We start from the raw sequence: 25,172 nt of genomic DNA on the forward strand, positions 1-25,172 counted from the left end.
CTGATGGGCCCCTTCGGCAGGTGGACTCCAGAGCCTAGAACAGCGAGGATGGCCAACCTTGCACCCACAGGAGGGGCAGTGAGGAGTGATGGCCCTGGGCCCAGCTCTCTCCATTCAGTGGCTTTCAGTGAGTTGGGAAGGAGGTGGAATCGTTAGCAGGAAAACCTGCAGCAGGCCTAGCTTCTCTCAGAGGAGTAACAGCACATCAACGCCAGATCCCCAGGACACTGCCTTGTGCAGGACCTTTGCAGACGACCATGTATCCACACGTTACCTCTGTGATGTGGTTACTATGACCCTCTGTTGTTCTTACACAGTACTAGGAGGTGTACTAGGAGATGGGAATTACTGTTCCATGTTAACAGAAGAGAAATTTGGGTGCAGAGACATGCACGTATCCCTCATCCATTCCACAAATGTTTGCCAGGCACTAGGGAATGCGCAGGAAAGGAGTTAGTCCTAAATCCCTGCTCTCACAGAGCTTAAAACCCAGTTGGTGGAGGACTCAGATGGACAGGAAACAAGTCAACAGCTCCAGCCAGATGAGGCCACAGGTGCATCATGTAACACAGGGATGCAATGGGGAGCAGGCTGGGGACCCCTCAGACTGGGGGGACTTCAGAGAAGAGGGACATGTGAGCTGGGCCGAGTAAGGAATAGTGCCCATGAAGCCTGCCTCCATTAGCCCTTCCACCAGGCAAGGGGTGGGGTGGGGGAGGTCCCCAGGTCCACCAGGCGAGGGGTGGGGTGGGGGAGAGAAGGATCCGATGTTGGGTCTCTCTGGAGGACAGAAGGATGGCGTGTAGCTTAGCAGGGCAGGGAGGAGGTGTGTGGTGAGAGCAGAGAGGGAGCCGGTAGAGGGTTGTGCATCCCCAGTAGCCACAAGCGGGAAGACAAGCAATTGATCTGGCTTCTGTGTGTAGGACATGCTGTTCTAGTCACCCATTCTGGCTCCAGCCAACCAACCAGTGAGGTGGCTCTGGTGTTTCCCAATGGGATGGCAGTCAGCCTTTGAGCAGGTAACTTGTCACTTTGCTGAACTGTCCTGAGTCTTGTAGGGTACGTAGAAGCCCTGATGCTAGGGTCTCATCTCTGGCATGTTCAACTGATTGCAAGAGTGAGGGTTGAAACCCAGTTTCAACTGGGTCTGCGCTTCCCTCCTGTCTGTTTTAATCACCTCCCACTCAGCACACTGGCGAGGGAGGGATTCTCACCGTGGGGCGTGGGGATGACTGAACACGTGACAGTTGATGTCGGAGTGGTGAGCCCAACAGCAGTTTGTTGGTTGTGTGTACTCACAGCCAGGGAGGGAGGATGCCAGGTGCCAAGGAGCTGGGCCTGCAGGGCTGGGATGGGGTGCATGAACCAGCCAGGGCTGTGGAGTCACCGGGGGTGAGTACGCCTGGCTCCCTGGGAGGGTGCGATAGGCCTGCTTGAATGGCACCTGCACAGACAAGACAATCGAGCCCCCTGCTAGAGGGTGAGCAGGAGCCCACCTGGTTCCCGTGCTGCAGACTTCATTTGGCCTGGGGACCTGATCTCTGGGAGCAGAGCTAGGGAGGAACTTTCAATGAAGACTTTTGAGGAGCTTCTGGTTTGCCCCAGATGCCCAGGTAACACAGTATTGGGACTTTGAGGCCTGACATGAAACTATGCTGTCCACTTGCAACCTCTACTAGATGACACCCCCATACCTCCTAGCGCACAGCTCATTGTCTCCTTCTAGAATACTCAGCAAAGTCCCCTTCCTCAGGGAGGGTTCTGCTACAATTGTCGCCTGTATCATTCTGCACACTCATGCGCACCCTGCTGAATATGACTCCGTGTTTGGTGTCGTATATAATTCTTACAGCAGCTGCGTGGAGTAGGTCCTGCTGTCTGACGCATCTTATGGGAGAGGAAACTGAGTGTCAGAGAGTTTAAATAGTTCGCCATGGACACACAGCCAGCAGGGGGCAGGGGGGCCTGGAGTGCAGATGTCTGGATCTGCACTCAGACCTGTGACCCAATCCCTCCCCACAGCTGCACCTGTCACCCCAGGGTCAGTCCCTGGAGGAGCATCCCGCTATATCCGGACTTCCATTCTCTGCCAGATTCAGAGACTGAATCCCAAACATCCTTGAAATTGAGATGTTTCCATTCAAATCAGATTCCCCGTGTCAGTTGTACGCTGGGGACAAGCAAACCAAGTTTAGCTACAGTGAAAGATGATTGAAGCCATCACTCAAGCCCTAACTGAGTCTCAGCCTGGCCTGGGAATTGCATGATTGTGTCCCCCTGGTGGAGTTTCCACTTTGCAGAACTTTCACATGGAAGCCTCGGCCTGCACTAGAGCCAGGCTCGCACCGCGTGCATCGGGCAGCATGGTGGGGGACCGTGCCGCTCCATCCCAGGCTGAGGTCAGAGCCTGTGTCACACTCAAGTCTGCACCCCCAGTGGCAGGTGCATGGAAGGGGCTTCAAATGATGGCACAGGCTTCAAATGACAGCCAGGTATGTGCACACCGTCATCGCTCAGCCTGTGGAACGCCTACTGCGTGCCCAACACTGACTTAACTCTGCTGCACATCAACTCCCTGAATCCTCAGATGTGCCCTGTGATATAGATCCATTTTTTAGACACCTCTTCAGATGGGAAAATTGAGGCACAGCAGTAAGCACAGCCTGCACCCCTTCCGGGTCCTAGCCAGGTGGCTGGCGGGAGTCCTTGTGCAAGGAGCGCCTTACGCATCGCTCCCTGACACTTGTAGGAGAGACGGATTCCTGGTCTCTGAATGGCAAATGGAGGAAGGCCAAGGATGCCTGGGACCTCTCTGGATGGGGCGACACCTGAGTGGAAACTTACTGACCATCACCACGCCAGACAGCTGGCAATTCAGAGTTCACTGTCCTGCAGGGTCTTGGATGGCCAGATCTCTGGTTCAATGACTAAATTTCTAAGGCTGTTGATAGGGACGTGTCTCCCTGACAAGGATACAGAAGAGGCAAATCCAGAGTTGATAAAACTGCAGCACGTCACTGTGTCACAGCTCTGAAAGCAGAAGTCCCGGATGCAGGTGTCCACAGGGTGGACAGGTGTCCCGGTGCAGGTGTCCCTAAGGGCCCTGAGGGACAGCCACCTGCCTGTTCCACTTCTGTCCTAGGCTTGTACACGCTGTCCTCTCCCTGTGCCCCCAAGGCCTCCATCCCTTGGTGGGTGGCGGTTTGCTAAGGCAGCTCCAAGTAGCTGGCCCCCGGGGTGCAACTCAGTGCAGCGCAGGGCTGGTTCCTCTCGGGGGCCTCGAGAGGATGCGTCCCCTGCCTCCTCCAGCTTCCAGAAGCTGCAGACATCCCTCGGCTCATGGCTAATTCCAGTCTCCGTGTCTGTGGCCCACCTCTTCTCCCTGCCAGCCTCTGGTATGTCAGTGGCGTCTGCATCCCTCTCAGAAGGATCAGGCTCTGTGGTCGGACTTGCCCCCGTAGCCCGAGGTCGTCTCCCTAGCAGTGAGGCTTCATCCTGGCGCTTCTGCCATAAGCGTGGCCACGGGAGGCCTTCCTGACGTGCCTTGGAGGACGATGTGAGTGACAAACCAGTCTGTGCAGTGTCTGGGTGGCTCAGTGCTTTAGCGCCTGCCTTCGGCTCAGGGCGTGATCCCGGGGCTCTAGGATCGAGTCCCCCATCGGGCTCCTGCATGGAGCCTGCTTCTCCCTCTGCCTGTGTCTCTGCCTCTCTCACTCTGTGTGTGTGTGTGTGTGTGTGTGTGTGTGTGTGTGTGTTTCTCATGAATAAATACATAAAACCTTAAAAAAAAAAAAGAAAGAAACGCATCTGTGCCTTTGCAAGGCGCTGAGATTGGAGCGTTTGTTACCTTGGCATCAAGGGACTCCAGGATGCTCGCCATGGGTGGCCTTCTGGCCTTCCCTAGTGAGGGCCCAAGTTGCGTGTCCTGGATGTTGAGGCACTTGCCGAAGTGACGAGTAAACCTCTATATTTACAAAGGAGGGTTTGTGTCACGTTTAACCTTTTTGGACAGTAGGGCTGGGCTGTGCTCCAGATCCCATGTGACGTGAGCTTGGCACGTAGCAGATTGTTTTCCACCAATATCTGCTATTTCTACGCCCCTTCCTCGCCGCAGCCCGCCTCGCTCTGCTGTACTCACTGCTGTGAGATTTCTGCTTTCCCTTCAGTGAGAAAGGATGATTTCCTTCCTCGAATAATTACACCTCCATCCGATATCTAATTCCCTTGATTGCCGTATCAAGAACACTTTCCTTCCTTGCCTCAAAGGAATCCTCGTGCCTTTGCTTGCTGACAAATCACCTGGTGAGCCACAGCATCTGAGAACCACTGCCTAGGGTCCTCCTCCCCCCATAATTATTTCCCCGATATTACATGATCCCTAATTACCTCTCCATCGACTTCTCTCCCCGGGGCCTGGCTGCTGCTAACATTAAGCTCGAGGCTGATGGGAAATTCAATCTGATTCACACATTCTTCGGCCCCACTGAGGACGTTAATAGATAAGAAAGTGTCACTGTTTGGGTACTTAAGTTAAACAGCTGAGAAGGCTTTGGACATCTGATCAAAGTGGCAAAATGCTGAACACAGACATCTTAAAATGCTGGTCAAGAAGAGCAATCGGTGCTCGTGAGTCTGGAAGAAGGTTTAGGAGTTTTCAGCCTTAAACGCGTCTCAGCAGAACCCAGTGCTGAATGGCTCTGCCAGGAGGCTTTCTTCCTCGAGAACCTTCCGCTTTGGAGAGCAGCTCAGCTCCCACTTGCCCACAGGAGCCCCTGTGACCCCTGCACCTGCCCTCCCTCCGCCTGTGCCGAAGGAACCTGTCGTTCTGGGTTGATGCTCACCCTCCCCGTGGAGCCGTCTGCTTCCCCAGACCAGTCATGAGAACCCTCCCTTGCTCAGTGGGGACTGGTTCGAGAAGGAGCACATGAAACCATGTTGGCCAGAAGGTCAGATGGGACTACTTGGAGGCTTCAGGAAACGCTGTTTTTAAAAACACATGTGCGGCAGCCAACAGTTTATCCCCTCACCTGTCTTGTCCCTAGCGATGCCCGAAAACTTGGCTGCCAGGTTGAAACTGTGGAGGGAGCTTTCTGAGGCAACATCTACACCCTAAATGGGAAGCTGCAAAGAACCCACTTCCTCGCAGGCGCTGCTGATCATCCGAGTCAAGAACTGTAACTTCCCAATCTTGGAGCTACTGTCACAGGAGTAGATGCAGGAATACATTTTTCTATTGTCAAAGTCGTTTGGAAGTGGGTAATCCTGCAGGAACCCCAAATGTGGGTCCCTGTGCTGGACGTGGTTCACTCCACTGACCTTCCTTGCTGTACTGTGACCCAGTCTGGACACGCTGGGAGGTGATCCGTCCGTGCCCTGTCTGTTTTGCTCAGCTGAATACCCCTTGGAAGCAAGTGTCTTAGGATGCACTCCCCACCTTGTCCAGTCCCAAGGAGCAACCCTGGCTGTAGATGGCACAGAGCGTAGTTCATTTTAAGGAAGATCTGACCACTTACCTGCTATGGCTACATCATTCAGGACCACAAAATTTAGTGGCATTGAACAGCCATTAGTTATGTTCATGGATTTCATGGAGCAGGAATTTCGACAGATCATCTCTGCTCTGTGATCATTGGTCTGGAGCCTCAGCTGGAAAATTTAAAGTCAGGGGCTAAAACCCTCTGAAGGGTTAATGCCAGCTGTTGCCCGTGAGCCTCAGTTCCACTCCTGTGGAACCAGACCACTCCTGTGGTCTCTCCATGAAGTATCTCCCTCCGTGTGGTCTCTGTGTGGGTCCGTCTCTGCGGTCCATCTCTGGGGGTCCATCTGTGTGGGTCTGTCCTTGTGATTCCATCCCTGTGTGGACAACTGTGGCTTCCTTACGGCACAGTGAAATAGTTGTCTTCTTCCAGAGTGAGCACTGGCCAAAGAGAAGAGCCAAGCAGAAACTGTGGATGAACTTGAAAGCATGATACTGAGGGAAGGAAGCCAGACACAAATGGCCATGCTGTGTGCTTCCACGGAAATGACATGTCCAGAGCAGGTGGATGCCCAGGGACAGGAAGCAGACTGGTGGGGGCGGGGGCTGGGGGCTCGGCAATGGGGAGGGACTGCCAATGGCCACAGGGCTTCTTTCTGGGGGTATGAGATTGTTCTGGAACTAGATGGAGGGGATGGTTTCACAATGTGAATGTACCGAAAATCGCCGAGTGGCACACATTACTGCAGGTCATTTTATTCCACGAGAATCTCACCCCTGCAACAACAGAAGGCAGGTTCCCTCTCATGGTGGGAAGCAGTAATGATGCATGGAAGGGAAAGTCATGGGCTCCCAGTAACTGTACGGCGAAGCCAGGTGGATCAGTCTCCCAGACCCACAGCTCTGTGCGTGTGAGTTGGGGCGACTGGAGTACAAACCAGTGAGAGCCGCTGCCGTCTTGATCCCTCTGTTCTCTTGGATGAAGCCACGTGCTCAGGGTTGCTGGACTGCAATCCCCTAGGAGGGCAGCGGGGCAAAAAAAACTCATTTGTTAGGAGCTAAGTCTTTCATCTCATGGGATCCTTTTCTTAAAAGGATGTCTACACAATCTGCATGACAGTAGAGACCCAGGAAATTCAGATTTTAGCTGCAGTCCTCCATGGCAGACCTCTGGTGAAGGGCCTCCTGACCACAGACTAAACGCGTCTGGTAGCAGTGACGTCTGGGAACGTAGGGTCAGCTAGGGAAAGGCATGTGTGCATATCTGTGTGCCCATGTGTGGTTGTATGTGTGCCTGTGTCTACATGCGTCTGCATGTCTATGTGTCCACTCGATTCATGTGTATTCATATGTGTCTGTAGTACATGTGTGAGCACATCTCTGTGCATATATACATGTGTGCATTAGGGGTAGAGGCCACGCATGTGAGTTTTGTGTGTCTTTCTCTTGTGTGTGCTTATCTGTGTGTGTATGTGTATTTGTTCATGTGTGTGTGAGCTCGGGTGTGTGCCTGTGCGTGTAGGGACCATGACTGTGAGGTTTGTATGTGTATATGTGCATGTGTGCACGGATCACCTGAGTTGTTCCCGTGGGCACAGAACCTCAGGAAGTTATCACTTGCTGGGATACTTAATGTCATCCAAGTTCTTCTCGCAATTGTAGGTAATTAAATGACCTCCTGGAGACTCAACAAGTCTTTCATTGTCCTTGACCAAAGGGGAAAAAAAAAGCCCCATCTCTCCCAAATGTTAACAGCGTCTTTTTTGTCACCTCAAACCAAAGTGCTTCATAATAAAAAATAAAATTACTTTATTGTATGCAGACCTCCAGTTATTCACTTTCATCGCTCAAAAAATTTTATTTGCTCCTAACATATGGAAAGCGAGCATCAATGGCCCATAATCCCTTAAAATGAGAAATCGTATATTTTTTTCTCCTAAGATAAAAAGGCTCGACTCTGTGAGGACAGTGGAGCATGCTGGCGGCTTTCCTGTAGTTGTCCTGCTCAATGAAGGTCACTCACCAGGAGGAGAAGCAAGCTGTCCCGTAGAAGGGGCACTGAGCCTGGAGGTGGGAGGCACAGAACACTCGTCCTCTGTAGCATCTGTCTCTTGCTCCCCTGGTATCTGGACAGGCCCTGGAGGGGAACATCTCCTTTCTCCATGGCTTGTTATGAGAAGTTTGACTATTTTAAAAAAATAATGGAATAATATAGCTTATTAGTTCCCAAGGCTGCTGTAACAGAGGGCCACAATGGAATGGCAGCTCTGGAGGTGACATGTCCAAAATGCAGGTGGCAGCAGGATTGGCGTCCATGTAGATGCATCACACTCCTCCCACTGCCACATGGCATCTCCCTGTGTCTGAATCTCCCACTACTCAGAACATCAGTCATTGGGTGAATGATTCCCACCCCATCCAGTGTGATCTCATCTTAATGAGATTATTATAGCTATAGAGATCCTGTTTCTAAAAAAGGTCACGATCTGAGGGTCCAGGGGCATGTGAATTTAGGTGGACATGGTGTTCAACTTGGGACACACAATGAGAATTCTACAGATGTTGCATTTGGGGAAAATCAGGCACGGTCACAATGACCCTTAAAAGCCCCTTGGGATGTAGACGCAGAAGTCATGTACAGCTAACTCTTTGTTTATGAAGGAAGAAACTCTTTTCTGAGGCCCCCAGCAGACTCCCCTTAATTGTCATTGCCCAGAGCTATGTCACATGTCCCCCTCCCCCAACAAGCTTTTGGCCAAAGAATGAGATTGCTGCTTAGCCTGGACCAATCATGATTCATCCCTGAGAATGGGCACAGCGTCACTTGTATGAAGTCAGCGTAGCAAAAACAGGGGGTAACCACTGAGAGGGGACCAGATGTCCATCACAAAGGGGACACGCGCTTCACCAGACACAGCCAAACCGCTCTCCAAACTATACAAATGGATCCGTGCCACTGGGTAGATTGTTTGCAAAGGTGGCCTCCACTCCCTGCCATCCTGGTCTATGCTCCTTGCAATGCGAGTTTGCTGCTTCTCTATAAAGAGGGGGAATCTACAGCCCTTAACTATGGGACAGACACACAATGGGACATCGCCGAGCATTGAGGCACTCACAGCTGCTCCAGCATGGAAGCATCTTGACAACAGGATGCTGAGAGAGAAGGACCCCATTTGTGTGACATGTGCAGAATCAGTCAGTCCAGAGACATTAGCATTTGCACAGGGGATTGCAAGGTTAAGGGGTGAGGCTGAGGGGCAAAGTATTTCTCTGAGAAGTAACAAGGATTTGCTAGATTGGACTGTCATGACATGAGTGTAGCAGTGGATATACAAGAAGCCATGGAAATGAACACTTTAATGAGACGACTGGACAGCATCCGGAAGCTTAGTAGGGCCATTAAAAGAGAGTCTGTGCTTTTGATTCAGGACTATTTTTGCCATTTGCCATGGCCCAAAGGATGTAGTAGAGGTGAGCCATGGCAGGTCCTAGGCCTCCAGGGGCCTCACACATGGCAGGGGCCTGGTAGACAAGCACAGCCCAGTGTGGGGGAAGACAAGGACAGTCTGGTCACCCCTTTGCCCGGCTGACAGCAAGCCAGCCAGCAGACACGTGAGTGAGACCATCTTGGATCAGCAGCCCTCAGCCCCCTCCCCAGCTGACCACCAGCCAAGAGCAGCCAAACCCCCAGCTGATGCGTAAACTCAGAACCCATAACAAGCAATTGCCAAGTCCCATCTTCTGGGGGCAGCACATCGCTCAACAGTAACCTACAGTCACCATTATAATTTTCCCGTAACAGTTTTATTGAGATAAAATTCACATTACTGCAATTTACCTTTTCTTACAACGCGGTGATCTTTGGTACATTCAGACTTGTGTGTCCATCAGCACAATTGACAGTAGAACATTTCATCATCGAAGAAAGACACCTGGCACCCGACCTAGCCATGACCCTACCCCGCACCCTGTATCCCTTTTCCCATCCTCTGGCACCCACCAGTCCACCTCTGTCTATGGGTTTGCCTCTCCTGGACTTTTCATATTGATGGAATCATTCAATATGTGGCCTTTCACCCTGGCTTCTTTGAGTTGGCATAATGTTTCCGAAGTTCTTCCACACTGTTAGCATAGCCATCATGACTTTTTTTTTTTTTAAAGATTTTATTTATTTATTAGAGACACAGAGAGAGAGAGAGAGAGCTAGAGAGAGGCAGAGACACAGGCAGAGGGAGAAGCAGGCTCCATGCCGGGAGCCTGACGTGGGACTCGATCCCGAGACTCCAGGATCACACCCTGGGCTGCAGGCGGCGCTAAACCACTGTGCTCCTGGGGCTGCCCACCATCACGACTTTTTATTGAAAGTGCCCTTCGTTGGATTCCTTATTAACAATCTGTCTTTCTCCAGTAAAGTGTGAGACCTGTGACCTCAGGGAGTTTCCTTGTCTCATTGGCTGACGCTCCTCCACTGCCTAGGACTGAGCTTTGCACGCAGGGTGCCTCCTGAATGAGTGACAGGGTCAACAGGGAGATTAAGAAACGTGGCAAGTGGATATTTAATGACCTTAAACAGGCTCTGAGTTACAACCTTGTCCCCACTAGGGCATGTCTCGGGATGCGACTGTCACACAGCGGCTAAGGGCCACAAGGCGCCAGCTGCTCCTTCCTCAAGCCTCAGACATTTTGGTTCCAGTCTTTTGCAAAGGAACATTCTTTCCCTGGTTGTGTAACAACCAAAAAACATTTCTTCCTTTGCTTCTGGCAACATCAACAAATTGACAGTGGAGGGAAATCTCCTTACCTGGTAATGAGACTAGTTTTGCCTCAGGTGCAAAATGTTCCCCAGCTGCCCTCGTCTCCAATTCGTGCAGGAGGGCACTAACTGAGCGATGGGTGCCGGGTTCCTCCAGATGTACCTGCATAGTTACCTTAATCCCAGGACCCCAGGTGGGAATGAGTTACAAGGTTATTTAGACACGCTTCGCCACAAATCTTGACAAAGTCTTTCATTTAAAGAAAAAAAAAATGCCCTTCATATCGGAAACTTGCCATTGGCAGTGGCGAGGCCAGGCCTGCAAATGGTTTCTGCTGCCATTGTGTCTGTTTTCCTCCTCCACCCCCATGTGATTGGACAAGTCTTTATTGGCATCATTGTATCAGGCTGGGGAAGACAGAGAGATCCAACTGCAAATCACCTGGATAATACCCTTGTTGCAAGATGTAATCATGTTTGAACCAACATCAGGGCCCCGGGGTTGGTGTCGACTGGCGGAACATTCCAGATTCTTCCCACCTCTGAGCAAAGCTGTGAAGGTGAGAGCCTGTCTGCTAAGGGTGTGCATCTGTTGAAGGGCAGACTTGTGGAAGAGTAATAATTTTCAGACCTCTGGAGAACCATCCGGCATTCCAGTGTGGACACATCACCTGTGCTGGACTCACCCAAAAGATCTGTAACACGTGTACCTAATTCAGCACCTATAAAGAGCCTGTTAGGAGCCAGGGCAAAGAGGACACGTTGGTGGCGTGATATGTGGGTGAAGAGAGTCACATTCAAGACCGACCCCCCTGGGGAGGTGCGGAGGGGCACTAGGAAATACCCTGACATTTCAGGTGCGTGACGTCCTTTAAGCCTCACAGCCACTGGGCAAGGGGGCTCTGGGGTGTGCCACCCTGCCGAGGACGCAGAGCACAGGCAGGCCAAGAGCTGGGCTCCTCCTGGCTGTGCTGGGGCTACTTTTGCTTACCTGGTGGGAAATGGCATCAGAATGTGTCAGTACACAGCACAGTGGTCACAGCAGACTTTATTCCACAGATTTCAATCGATGGGACTTTTTAAAAAATATATTTATTTATTTATTCATGAGAGACAGAGAGAGAGAGGCAGAGACACAGGCAGAGGGAGAAGCAGGCTCCATGCAGGGAGCCCGATGTGGGACTGGATCCCAGGACCCCGGGATCACATCCTGAGCCAAAGGCAGATGCTCAACCACCGGGCCACCCAGGTACCCCAATAGATGGGACTTTTGATGCATTTTTTAATTTAGGGGATTCGTGTCATTTAAAATATTACTAATCATTGAGATTTTATTGGTATTTTAAAGTCACCCCCCTCCACCCCATATTCACGTAAATCCAATTCATGTCACTTTACAAGCCAAATTCTGAGTGCTGTTAATGTGACCAGAGGACTGAGCCCAATGGGGATGGATGGACTGGGTTCCAGAACCTTCTTCCATCATTGCATCCTGGGCAGCCCTCATCTTCCCACCCAATTCCTGAAAGTATGTCAAACAGGGGCTCTACGTGTCTGTGGACCCAGGGATCTGGAGAGTAAGTATCCTCAGTAAATAATCATAACAGAATATTACAAAACCTGTCATTACATCTCACCTTTAGACAGTTTTCATGATGTATTTCCAGCAGTTATACACATGCCTGAAAACAGCTACCCATCTTCACTTTTTTTTTTTAATTTTTATTTATTTATGATAGTCACAGGGAGAGAAAGAGAGAGGCAGAGACATAGGCAGAGGGAGAAGCAGGCTCCATGCACCGGGAGCCCGATGTGGGATTCGATCCCGGGTCTCCAGGATCGCGCCCTGGGCCAAAGGCAGGCGCCAAACCGCTGCGCCACCCAGGGATCCCCCATCTTCACTTTTATTAAGAAGCATGAGTCTTCCTGTGATGCTTCTTTTGTGGGTCAAACCGGCAGGACTGAGAGGTGCCCAGACAGCAGGTGAGGGTTGCTTCTGGGTGCATCGGTGAGGACGTCTCTGGCACAGATCAGCCTCTGACTCTGTAGACCAGGAAGGTCACCCCCAGGGTGGGCAGGTGCCATGCAGTAGGTAGAGGGCCTGTGTGGAACAAAAAGTAGGATTGCAAATTCCCTCCATGTGTGACCTGAGGCCTCCTCAGACGTAGGCCTGCTGGTCTCAGGTCTCAGTGCTCAGAGTGGGGCTTCCACACCAGTCTCCTAGTTCTCAGGCCTTCAGACCTGGTGCCATGTCACCCCCCCACTGCTCCTGGTCCTCCAGCCGCAGATGGCAGGTGGGCAGGTCATGGGACAGCTCAGCCTCCGTAATCATGAATCAGTCCCGTAGATCCTGTTGGCTCTGATTCCCTGGAGAACCCTGACCTCGCACAACACTGTCCTGTGTCTCCTCTTTCCTACATCATTTTGTTCCCTCATTTTCTTTTGAGTAGTCTCTTACCATTCAGGGAATGTATTAGTTTCTTATCGCTGCTATAAAAAATCACCCACAAATGTAAGTGGCTTAACACTACACGCATTTGTTATTTTACAGTTCTGTAGGTTGGAAGTCTGAAACAGGACTCGCCAGGCTGAAAATCAGGACGTGAGCCTGTCTATGTTCTTTTGGGAGGCTCTGGGAGAAATCACCTTCTTGTCCTTCCCAGCCTCCCCAGGCTGCTGGCATTCCTTGGCCTGCAGGATAATCCAAGAAACTCTCTTCATCTGCAGGTCCTCCATCACATCTGCAAAGTTCCTTTTGCTGTGAATGTAATACATTTGCAAGTTCCCGAGTCTAGGACGAGGGTAGTGTTAATCTGTTCATCTCAGGGAAATTCTCCTGACATTGACCTCATTTTCCCATCTTAGGAGGCAGAGCCCAGGTGCCCCGGCTCTCCATCTCCTGTCTTGTTGCAAGGACTCTGCTTCTCAGAGAAGACCCAGAGCCATAGAAGGACAGGGAGAACTGAGGCTCGGGCAGATGATGAAGGAGGTGAGCTGCTTGGGCTGCCACAGTTCTAGGGCTGCTCTGTAGACAACCAGACTTGAGGCACCAGAGCCGGGAATTCACCACTCACGGCACATGAAACAATGCCAGGGTCTGCATTAGAGTGCCCATTCCCCTGTCCCAGGTCCCATGAGGTGGGAGGCTACACACATACACAGCGCACCAAAGCCAGGAAACACAGGATCAAGACCCAGAGCCTTCGGCAGCATGTGTGGGCAGTGAGCATGCAAGGTCCCTCCATGGGCACCTTGACCTTTCTGCACTGCCTGTATGACTAGCTACTGAGACTGCCCAGTATTGGGGATGATGGTCCTCACAGCAAGGACACACAGAGATGCTCTAGGACCAGGGAAGTGCCTCTCTCAACATAGGCACCGGCTCCACGGGATCCAGTGAGATCCACCTGGATGTGACTTGCATCCCAAGGTGAAGAATGGGAAGAAACTCAGCCTCGCAGCTGTCGCATTTGTTGGCTCTCATGGCTGAAGTGAGGTCAGCAATTAGCAATGGGAGTGACTGCTCTCAGTGATGTGGGGCAAGTTCCTGGGGCAGAAGCGGAATCACCGAGGGGAGCGGACGTTTGCACCTGCGCCGGGGTCTTCTCTGGGACTCAGCAGGTCAGTGAGAGCCGTGCCAACTTCTTCAGCTGGCTGCATCTGCTGCATGGTGTGGGGCGTGGTTGCCAGATACTTAGCTTGCTTGTTGGTTCTCCAGTCCTGGCAAGGATCTGCGAGGGCCCCAACGGCATCGAGGGAAACTCTTTTGAACTCAGTCAGTTTCTGATAATTATGACTAAGAAACTTGATCTTCAAGAAAGGTATTTTTAAACTATGACTTCTGGCCCCTGGACTATTTTCTTGTGTTTGCTATCATGTAGCTCCATACAAGGCTGAGCTATCTGGGACCCTGGGATTTACACACGTGTGTGCATGCATGTGTGTGTGTGTGTGTATAAATTTAGGAAGAGAATATACCCTGAAAGGTTAGCCAAATTGTATACCTGTGGACCCCTGCAATCACGGTATAAAATATGTCTCAATGTCCTGCTGGTTCAGTAAATGAAAATATCTTCCCAAATACACTTGTCCCCCTGGGGCAGGTGGACTCTTCTCCAAAATGCACCATTTCCTCTGCTAACGCTTCTAAACTGAAGACTGCAGGGACAGAAAAGGGAATCAGAGAGGAGACATTATTAACATTTCCTGTCTCTGAACCAGGAAAATCCAGCTTTCAACTGCTATTGATTTACTTTCTGTTTGGAGAAGTTGTTGCTTGCTCTGATGAAGGCTGAACATAAGCGATTTCAGCATCGCCCTGGTGAGCACACGCAGAACTTCCACTTGACCGATCTGACAACATCACAGACCTGTCCACCTAAAAACCCCATATATTTATATAATCCAAAATCTTGTTATCTTTCCCAGGCACCTTGGCTAGCCTAGGGGTGGGGGCGAGAGAAGGAAAGCAGAAAGAGAGATTTGCTATTTTCTTAAAGACAAAATGTCAAAACCACAAAATTATGAACTACGATAAGAAAATGACAAAGCATATGCCCCGTTGTATTCAGCAACCCCTGGATTCTTTCCCCAGGTGCACCACACTTTCCTAGAGCCTGTGCGTGGCGTGCCAGGGCCGGAGGAGTGAAATGCATTAAGGGAGGGCATTAAGATGTGATGTACGTGTCTTAATGCCCTCCACTGCTGGGTGGGCAGGGGAAAGGAAGAGAGTGGAGAGTCATTCATTCACTCACGAACCCCCTGGGCTCTCAGGGTGCCCTGTCGTCACCTCTGAAAGGCACTGATCCTCTGAGTGCTGAGTTGTTTGGTAAAGCCATGCAATTTTCATCTCTTACCTTATCACTCCTTATTCTGGTAACAAAACCATATAACTTGGGGGGAGAGTGACCTTGCTTTCAGACTCTGCTTTCATTGACTCTGGAGGTAGGCATTTGACCCAGGCAGCCAGAGCATCTAATGCCTGTAGACATAGTGGCAGCTTGATCAGTAGACATGTAAGGCAATGGTCTAAAGAGATCCAATTCTGAGTATCTTGTTTGAGTGGTTAGTGAAAAGAACAGTTCTCAGAGGCACTGAGAGGCTGCAAAGCCAGTGTGACACTCCTGATGGCCATCTTTCTGCCTGCCTGGCCATGGGGTTAACTCAGAAAGACAGAACTGAGAGCCCACGAGAGTGACAACAATCCTATGAGAACCTCATAGGAGCGCCTGGATCCAGCTCTGCCTGAAGTTTCCTGGACCTTTTAATGTCAGCTAGCCACCCCCATGCCTTTCTTCCTGAAACAATTTTGAGTTCAATTTCTTACTGCTTGGAACCCAGAGAGTCCCGCCTCCTACAGAAATCACTTACGATTTCTCATTCTTTCTTCTCCCTCCTATATCTCCTTTTCTGTTGTGTTTTGCCCTCACATTTTCACATTCTGTTGTTCTTATCTGCTTCCCCTTCCAGTTGTTTTTCCAGCTGTCTGCTAGCACTGTCACAATGTCGCCTTTCGACCATAATGAACGAGTTGGGCATTGGTGCAGTATCACAGCATCAACACGAAGGAGATGGTGACGCTGACCTGGGACACAGCTGTTCCAGGTCCAAAGTTAGGCTTCACTTTTCAAGCTCAGACATCTCTTTCAAAAGCTGATTTTCTATATATAGGGGTATGGACCGAGGGGGCTCTATAAGGTTTGGGGGGATTTTTAATTTTGAAAATTCCCCAAGTTAATGTTTGTGCTCGAGTTTGCACTTCCAAGGGCCAGGTCATAGTCTCCACATTCTCCGTTTCCAGGATTCTTACAGAACTGAAGTATTAGTCGAATTTTTTTTTAAAGATTTTTATTTATTTATTCATGAGAGATACAGAGAGAGAGAGAGAGAGAGAGAGAGAGAGAAGCAGAGACACAGGCCGAGGGAGAAGCAGGCTCCATGCAGGGAGCCTGACGTGGGACTCGATCCCGGGTCTCCAGGATCACGCCCTGGGCCGAAGGCAGGAGCTAAACCGCTGAGTCACCCAAGGATCCCCCAAGAACTGAAGTATTAGTATATGATCTCGAAGCCTGTACTTATGAGTGAACAGATTCTATCATTATTCCTGGCATCTGGGTAATAAATGTCCCGCTGCAAGGAAGAGGCTGTTTGTAATCTCTCTTCCTTTCCACAGAAGAAAACCCTTAACGAAGACCACAGAAACTGCAGCCTGATTCCAGATACCTGTTGGACAGTGCCCAGCACCTCTTCTTATTCCCCGAAGAAGACAAAAGAGAGGAATTTTGACTCTCCGATTAGGGGCTGTGTCTACAAACATGGCAATGAACTGGTTCCTAAGAAAGGCACAGTTGCGCTTTGAGCTGTAAGTGCCGGGACAACATGCTCTTCTATATGAACATCACTTATGGAGGGAGCAGCTTCAGGATAATTAGAACACATTAAAATTTTTATAAAATAAAAACCTGGACATCGTGGATGACAAGAACCGGAGTATGGGCCGCCACAGAGCCTGAAAGGGGTTTCCATGGTAACCCCACTTTGCTAGCACAAACTGCTAACCGCAGACAACCACAAATTGGAGCCTAGCTCTGTAGAATTAGACCCACCACCCTGACCGAAATCCTGCTTTTGTGCTGTGCTCCTGAATCTGCGGTGCCTGATTCACAGGGCTTTTTTCAAGCTTGTCTTCAGCCAGCACCATTCGTAACTCCCACAACTGGATATGTTTGGCTGATTTTTCTATTAAAGCGGCTGGAAAAAGCCGCTTGAGAGAATCCATAGACTGTCTCTCGGCCCTGCTCACCATCAGGATCAGAGGAGATGTGGCCACCCAAAAGCCCATGTCGGCTGGATGCTGTTGGCCTTATCCCCCCATTTGTGGCACCCCAACGCGGGAGCATGAATGAGCATGAATGTGCCCACGTGCCATGTGCAAAGGCACCAACATTACTAATCAAGCTAAGTATGCAACGAAATGTCTTCCATCCCTTGCCTCGATGCTCTGCCTTCCTAACAGCCCAGATGGCCAGGCTTGACTTGAAAGTCCTTTGGCTCTTTTGAAGTTGCATGTAGAAAATGCTAGAACAGAGAAAGCAGCCTCTGATGCCTAATCCATGGTCCTCCGAACTTTTCTTCCTTCCCATGTCTTTCTTCCATGCTTGGATGCATGGGGACCCCTGTCCTGCAGAAGCAAGCCTGCTCAGAGCCCTGAATACAGCTGCCCCCTGGCACCTCTCTCGGCCAGCGCTGGGCACAGAGGCTTCAGTTCCTCCTTAGGAGGTCAGCTTCAAGGTAGAGGAAGTGTGGTGCACAGGTGATTTTGGGATCCCGGTACCCCAGTACCCCGAGCATGGTCAGGAAGGAGGGCACATCCTGGTGGGCATGTTCCATTGGCCTCTGCATTAACTTCCGGCCCCAGGTGAAGGTGTTGGCAGGTGTTTCTTCTGAGGCCCCTCTCCTTGGCTTGTGGATGGCTGCCCTTTCCCTGTGTCCTCACGTGGTCATCCCTCTGTGGGTGTGTACTCCCAGGGCCCTTGTGTGTCCACATTTCCTCTTCTTATAAGGCCACCAGGCAGGTTAGATTAGGGCCCATGCCAAGAGCCTCATGAACTTCATCATCTTTGTAAAGACCCTACATTCAAGCACAGTCACATTCTGAGTGATGGAGTGAGAGCTTCATCATGAGTTTTGGGAGACACAGGTCAGTCCCAAACAGGCTTCTTCCTCAGGAGAGACACAGTTTTGTGACAATACACAGAGCAAGGCCCTCTGACCTGGAGGCCCACTGTGCCCAGGCGTAGGGGCTCCGTTGCTCTTGCCATTTGCCCTCCACTCACACTACTGCTCTGGTCTCTCTGCTTTTGGTGACCAATTTTCACGGACAGGTCATTTAAATGGTACTCTTAGATCCTACTTCCCATGGGCCATGACAACATCTGCCCATTGCATTAGCCCAGTGACGAGCTTTGCTCTGTAGAAACCACAAAGCTTTCTTCGTAGGACCCCTGGTAGGAGCAAGGCTGTGACACTACAGCATTTTGCTAATAGTAACAGGCTGTCCATCCAGTTGACTGTGGTCCGCTCATAGAAAAATCACTGAATCTATTGTTAGATTAACCGTTTTCAGAACTAAAGAAAGGAAACAAATGCCAGCCAGTGATATTGATGGGAGAAGCAGACTTTTCAGTGGTTTCCAAAAGAGTGTATTGTCTTCACAAGGGACATGCAGAACACCATCATTTTTGATGGAAAAGCTCTTCCTGATTGATCAAAAGATTCAGAGTTTACAGTTTAAGCCAAGGGTGTACTGAACCGAGGTTGATTTTTCTTCTCTAGAGGGACAACCAAGTTTGATCATTTGCTAAAATGGAAACATTAGCAAAAAGTCAAATTTCCCCCATGGAGGCTCCCAGCAAAGTGGACATGGGGATGCAGACTCGTGCTTGACTTGTCAATTTTGCCAGCGAGGTCCCCTTCTTAACAAATCCCTCAGGAGTCCCATCCCCTCCAAATTTTTCCTCCCAAGAACAAAGCCAAAAGGATAGAATTTGCTGAACATGGAGCCTCAAAGGCAATACTCAGCCTGTAGATACACCTGCATGCCTGAAGCCTACCACAGAGGCTTTTGATCCACACTCAACCCAATAATAAGTGAGTGTTTCCTCATTGCAGCAATTAGGAGACCTACCAATATCAGCACCCTCTATGGGGTACTTCCCAAGAGCAAGCACCAGGCTCTCTTGCCCACTTTAAAAATGAGACCGTCTTCCAGGGATGCAGGAGGTGGGCCTTATTCCCATTTTGCAGCTGAGCAAACTGAGGAAAAAAGTCACCGGGTAATTTGCAGATGACCACTCAGCTCATAAATGTCCAAGCAAGTCAGGCTTGTCTGTTTGTTACGTGCACCATTCAGGAGTTTCCAGTATATCCCCAGAGCCATGTACCCATCCCTACAGTCATTTTTAGATTATGTTTACCCCAAAAGAAACTCCACATTTTTCCTTTGTCTCTTTCCCATTCTCCTTAGCCCTCAGCAACAACTGCTCACTTTCTGTCAAAGTGACTTTTCCTGTTCTGGACATTTCATATCAATGGCATCATACAGTTCGGGTCCTTTAGTGTCTGGCTTCTTTCCATGAATATTTTTTCAAGGCTCCTCCACACATCTGTAGCATGTGTCAGAACTGGCTTCCTTTTCATGGTTGAATAATATTCCACCATGTGCTTGTACCACATTTTGTGCATCCCTGCATGCACAGATGTGCATTTTCCACCTGTTGGCCATTATGAAGAGTGCTGATATGTACATACAAAGTTCAGTGTAATACCTTCTTTCATTCTTTTTTTTTAATAAAACCCACTTGATTGAGGTATGATTGATGTGTACATATTTAATGTATCCAGGTTGATGATTTTGGAGGTAAGGATACACCTGTGAAACCAGCCTCATCACTGAGCTCACAGACATATACATCACCTCCTAAAGTTTCCTTCCACCCCCATCGCTATGGCAACCACCGCTGCCGTATTGTATACCACCCTTCCCAGCTTCTCCATTGAGTGGTTGACGGCCATATAATTATTTTTCAATCTTTAGTTGGTTGTATTTGTAACATTAAATAATATACAGCAATCTCTACTTTTTGATACGCCCACATCAAATTTTACGTTGTCATGTCCTCATGACCAGATGGGAATGTACCTGTGTTCCATCTCTCTTTGCCTTCTTATGTCAGTCTACCTTTGGTTTGATAACACAAAGTTCAGAAACTTTTACTCTTCAGCAATCCTAATTAAATAACACCTGCTTTAACTATAAATTGATTTTAAAAGTTGAAAATGAGCACACAATTTTGCTACTTAAGATTTTCATTTCACCACCATAGGGAGTCCTAAGATACAATTTTCCATCCTTTCCCTTCAATAGAATGGCTCAGATGCCCTCAACAAAATGACAGTTGCTTATTCTCAGCACAGAAAACCAAATTATCGCCATACCTCTTCCGTCTGGAACCAGAAAATCCTTACTAGTAACCCAGAGCTGTGTTTTTCTGGTATGGCTTATTGGTTTCCAGATTTCTCGAACTACCTTTCTTTATTTTTGAGGAGAAGAAATATATGTCTTCCCAATGTGGCTAAATCTTCCAGTTTTGCCCTCATTTCCATGTCCTGAAATGGAGCCCTCCACGTTTCTTCTTGAAGATATTCTCCAGCGAGACATTGACTTCATGCTTAATTTGAATTTCTGTCTCCTGCTCCAGCTGGAGCAGGCACATCGCATTTGGGGCTGGTCACAATCCAGGGAGATGGGGCTGTTTTGCTTCCAGTGGGCATCCAGATCAGTTTTGCAGCTTCATAGGTTTCCCTCTGATTCCTTTAGAGTTCCCATCACTGTCCCCCACAGCTCACTAATTCAGAAACGGGCAGGGTTGGGGGGCTTTGCCTATGAGGAAATGGCTTTGTTTTGCACTCATCTGTGCATGGCAGTTCGCCTAGGCTTGAATGTCAATGTCCAAAATAATTTCCATGCAGAATTTCGAAATAATTATTCCACATTTTTGTGGCGTTGAGCATTGCTGATGAGACGTTTGCTATAAGCCTGATTTGTAACTCATTTACAGATGGTTTTTTTTTTTCTTTTTTGGAGCTTTTGGGATTTTCTTTTTGTCTGCAAAGTCCTTTAAATTTCCAAGCATGTCTTAGTGTGGATGTTTTAAAAATGTACTGTTGTCTATATGAGGTGAACTCTCTTTTTTAAATATTAATATCTCTCTATTGGGCTGGAAACTTTTCTTTTACTATTTCTCTGATATTTTTCTTCCCCCCCGTTGTCTGAGTATCTCTTGAGCATCTTTTGGGCTCTCCATGGTTGTTGACTCACTCTGTATCCTACAAAATTCCTACAGTGTATTTTCCAGCCATTCACCTTAATTTGTAGTGTAAGCAATGCTACCTTTAAATTTCCAAGAGCATTTTTTGGGGTCATTTTTGGGTTTTGATGGTTTCTTCATCATCTTCTTGTGGGTGCTGCTCTGGGTATGGCTGCTCTGAAAATGGTAATGAGGGATTCTTGATCCAATCTTCTGTTCTCTGAAATATTTCTGTTTCCTACACAGCTGGTTGATCAGCTTGCTTGTATAGTTTGTGTCTCTTTGGCAATCCATTCCTATTTGGAAACAGGTCTTCCACATTTGCACAATTTTCCAGTTGCTCTGCAGATGAGTTATAATATCTAAACCCCCATCAGCCTGTGTGGTTACATTGCTCTCGCTCCGTGTACCTCCAGCCCTGACTTGGAGTAACTTCAGTAAGGCAATTCAGCCAAAATCGTTGCTACTTTGGAGGATGACTGATGATGGACTATTTTCATTTTCAATCATTTGGCCATTTTTTAGATGCTTATTGATTCTTTATGTTTCTTCTTTTGCCAGTTAGGGGCTGGTCAATACACGAAAATGACCTTCGAGGAGGGAAGAAGTTACTAAGAAGCTGAAAACAGAAGAAATTCTCCAGCACCTCTGAGTCCTCATTAAATACCATCCTTTCTCTGCACCCCCGAGTCTGAATTGTCTGTGGTTCCCCTTTGTCCTTTCCCTCAGTGATAAGTAACAATTCATGGGAAGACTTACTCCATTCGCCTGGGAAGGGAGACGCATTAGTCAAGCCCAACTATGACTTCCATGGAGCTGCAGAACATGCTCAGCTAATGAGAATAGAGACCGTTTGGCAGCTCTTCTCATTTCTCTTCTTGTTCTCCTTGCCATTGCATTAGGACTTTCTATTTTTCATTAAACTGCTCCAAATGAAGAGAATTCACCAAGCTACAGAGGTACCGTTTTGGAAGCCATAAAGCAAGCAGCACAGGTTGAGTCAGACAAAAAGCCCTCATTATTTGGGCATGCTTGAAATGTTCAGACATGTGGGCATGGATTGTGACCAGCAGCAAATGCGACGTGCCTGCAGATGCCTGGGTTCATCGTCTGGGCCTTGCCAACTCCCTGTGGGGGAAGGCAGATTAACAAGAGAAAAACCAACACAAGTTTATGAACAGGTGCATCACACACACACACAGGAAAACTCAGTGATCAGTAACTCAAAGCGTGCCTAGAACTTGCCGTAAAGCTTTTTCACAAAAGGACAATAATTTTGTATAGAGTGACAAGACAAAGGGCGGGGACTGTGAGCTTCTAGGCAGGGTAAATGTTGTGGGAAGACAAATATATGGAGGAAAGCGATGGAGATAAGAATATTTGGGGAAGCTTGTTGTGAAGGGTCCCCCCTGGTGCCATCTCCGGGCTGGTGAGAGTTCAAAGTTATGCCCAGTGATGAAAAATCACCTGTCCTTCCTGATAGAGAAGGGGATGGCAGAGAGGGTCTTTCTTGTGATTGCTTCAAGTGTCTTCAACTCAAAATAATTGCGGTGGCATACTATGAACCCCTTTAAATACTACTGAGCGCTCGAAATGTGGTGAGTCCAAACTGAGATATGCTCAGTACATTATTATGGATTGACTTGTACTTATACAGTATTTACTGGATTTTGAAGACTTAGTATTAAAATACAAGATATCCATTAGTAAATGTTTTTACTGATTGCGTTCCAAAAGGATATCATTTTAGGTAGATTTAATTAAATACAATAGAGCAAGACTAAGTTCAGTGTTTTGTTTTGTTTTACTTTATAAAATGTGTCTCCTAGAAAATCTAAAATTGCACCTATGGCCTGCATTATATTTTTATTGAACAGGGCAGGTCTAAGACCAATGTGAAATGTCTTGTCTGTTCACACAACCAATGCATTTATTGAGAAGCGACTATGTGCAAAGCACAGGTGACCCAAGAGGGAATACGGACAGATGGAATGACTGTGTCCCTCACCAAGCACCGTCTGGGAGGCATGCTGGAGCAGGAAGCCCGCGTGGGCAGATCCACGTTGCCGTGTGCGCCAGGGCAGGCATGAACGGCAGCGTGCACCTGTGTGTCCCACCCGCCCTCTGGACACGCAGAGCTATTTGAACCTGCAGAGGGAGCAGAGCCCTCAGCTCCCCAGTCTCTCCCAGCACTGGCCAGAGGAGTGCTGCAGGCAGGAGCAGGTGGCTTCACGGCTGGAGGAAGGACCATCTCATCAGTAACTCCAGAAGAAGTGGAGCTCTCCTCAAAGTCCGCCTGCCTTTAACCAAACAGAAAAACCGGGTGCCCAGGGACTCCTGGGTGGCTCAGCGGTTGAGCATGTGCCTTTGGCTCAGGGTGTGATCCTGGGGGTCTGGGATCGAGTCCTGCATTGGGCTCCTCGCTTCTCCCTCTGCCTGTGTCTCTGCCTCTCTCTCTGTGTCATGAATAAATAAATAAACCCTTAAAAAAAAAAAAACAAAACAGGTGCCTAGACATTCAGTGTCGCAGAGATGGGCACTGTCGTCAGGTTTCGTCCCATCTGTGGCCCACTCCTTGGCTCTGGGGTTTTCTGAGCACTGACACGGCAGCCCTGGAGCGGCGGCCCTGCCCCAAGAACCCAGCACGCCATGAGTGCATGAAAGCATGGCCCAAGGGTGTGGACGCTGCCTGCCCTGGAAAGCTGCGTTTGTGCTCCAGAGGGAGGAAAAGTCTGTGGTTGCTTCCTAATCTCTCCCTGATCCAGGAGATCAGAGAGGACCACAACGAGCCCACACGTACTGAGCATCCAGCAGGCACCCAATATGAAGTGTGTTACTCCGGGATGTTTGGGTGTGGGGGGCAATGGGTGCAGAGGTTAGAATGGACAGTGGCTCCATTCCAGTCAGGCACAGTGGGGTGACCCCCACCAAACGGTGTGGCCTCCTGTGGGCTCATTTTTCTCACTTGTAAAACGGTGACTGTAACAACAGTAGTCTTATGTGGGTTTGCTGCGGGGAGTGAGTGAGTGAATGTCCTGCAGCCGATGGCACAGACCCAGTGCGTTGAGAGAGCAGTGTCCTGTCTCCTGCCATTGAATCTTCATGTCCATGCTGGGAGGCAGAGTATGAGTGTCCTGTGGCTGCTGTAACATGGCACACAAGCCCCTGTGGCTGAAAACAATCCCAATGTACTGTCTTCCAGCCCCGGAGTCAGAAGTCCTGACATCATGGTGCGGGCAGGACTGTGCTTCCTCTGGAGGCTTTCAGGGAGGAGCCGCGTGCACCTCTCCTGGCTTCTTAGGGCAGCCTAAGTCCCTCACCTCGTGACATTTTGTTGGCAGCCCTCTGGCCTCTGCCCCCATTGTCACATCTTCTCTGACCTCCTGTGTCCCTGGTTCCCTTACGAGGACCCTGTGATGCCGGGTAAGGTGACACATTTACAGCCTCCGGGATGAGGATGTAGATACCTCTGGGGAGTTACTTATGCAGAATATCAGAGAGAGACAGTCTTATTCTGATTACACCTGTTTCCTCCAACATCACAGGGAGGCTCACCTGGGCTGCGTCCCACTGACAGTCCTGCTCACAAACACAACTGTGGGGTTTCAGAGTTGATACAGAGCGGCCCTCCCTTTCAGGACTGAGGTGTATATTCTAACCCACTCAAGTCGCTGACTCAGGGTTTCCACCAGGTCTGTGAATCCTTGCCTTGACTACCGTGCAGGAGAAGAAGGGATCTCGAGGGTCATGGGCATGCTGAACAAAAAAAAAAAAAGAACCGAGGGCCAGTGGCTCACCTGGACTAGTTCTTGTCCCTTTGCTCATTCACTCAGCTGAGGCCTTGGAGGCACTTTATTTCATTTTATTGTTTTAATTTTTTTTCCTGGAGGCATGTTATGTCCCAAGTGTCATGCTGAGGGTACGAATGCCAATATGCATTGAGAGGCCAGAATCCGTGTTGTCCTTCTACCTGTCCCCTATAACCCTGAGTATGTTGCTCTTTAAACAAATGTGCTTGTGCATCCTGTGTGCGGAGTAATCACATTTCAAACACAGCCTATGCACTTACTTTTTA

General features: G+C 49.2%; 1 long non-coding RNA gene across 1 annotated transcript; it reads left to right on the top strand.

The window, feature by feature from the left end:
- Positions 1-16,308: 16,308 nt before the first annotated feature.
- On the top strand, positions 16,309-22,877 carry LOC140594130 (uncharacterized). The gene is made up of 2 exons (XR_011994624.1): positions 16,309-17,507; positions 21,659-22,877. It is a non-coding gene; the product is annotated as an uncharacterized lncRNA (long non-coding RNA).
- Positions 22,878-25,172: the final 2,295 nt, after the last annotated feature.

Source organism: Vulpes vulpes, chromosome 10 (assembly GCF_048418805.1).
Source record: "Vulpes vulpes isolate BD-2025 chromosome 10, VulVul3, whole genome shotgun sequence".
NCBI lineage: Eukaryota > Metazoa > Chordata > Mammalia > Carnivora > Canidae > Vulpes > Vulpes vulpes.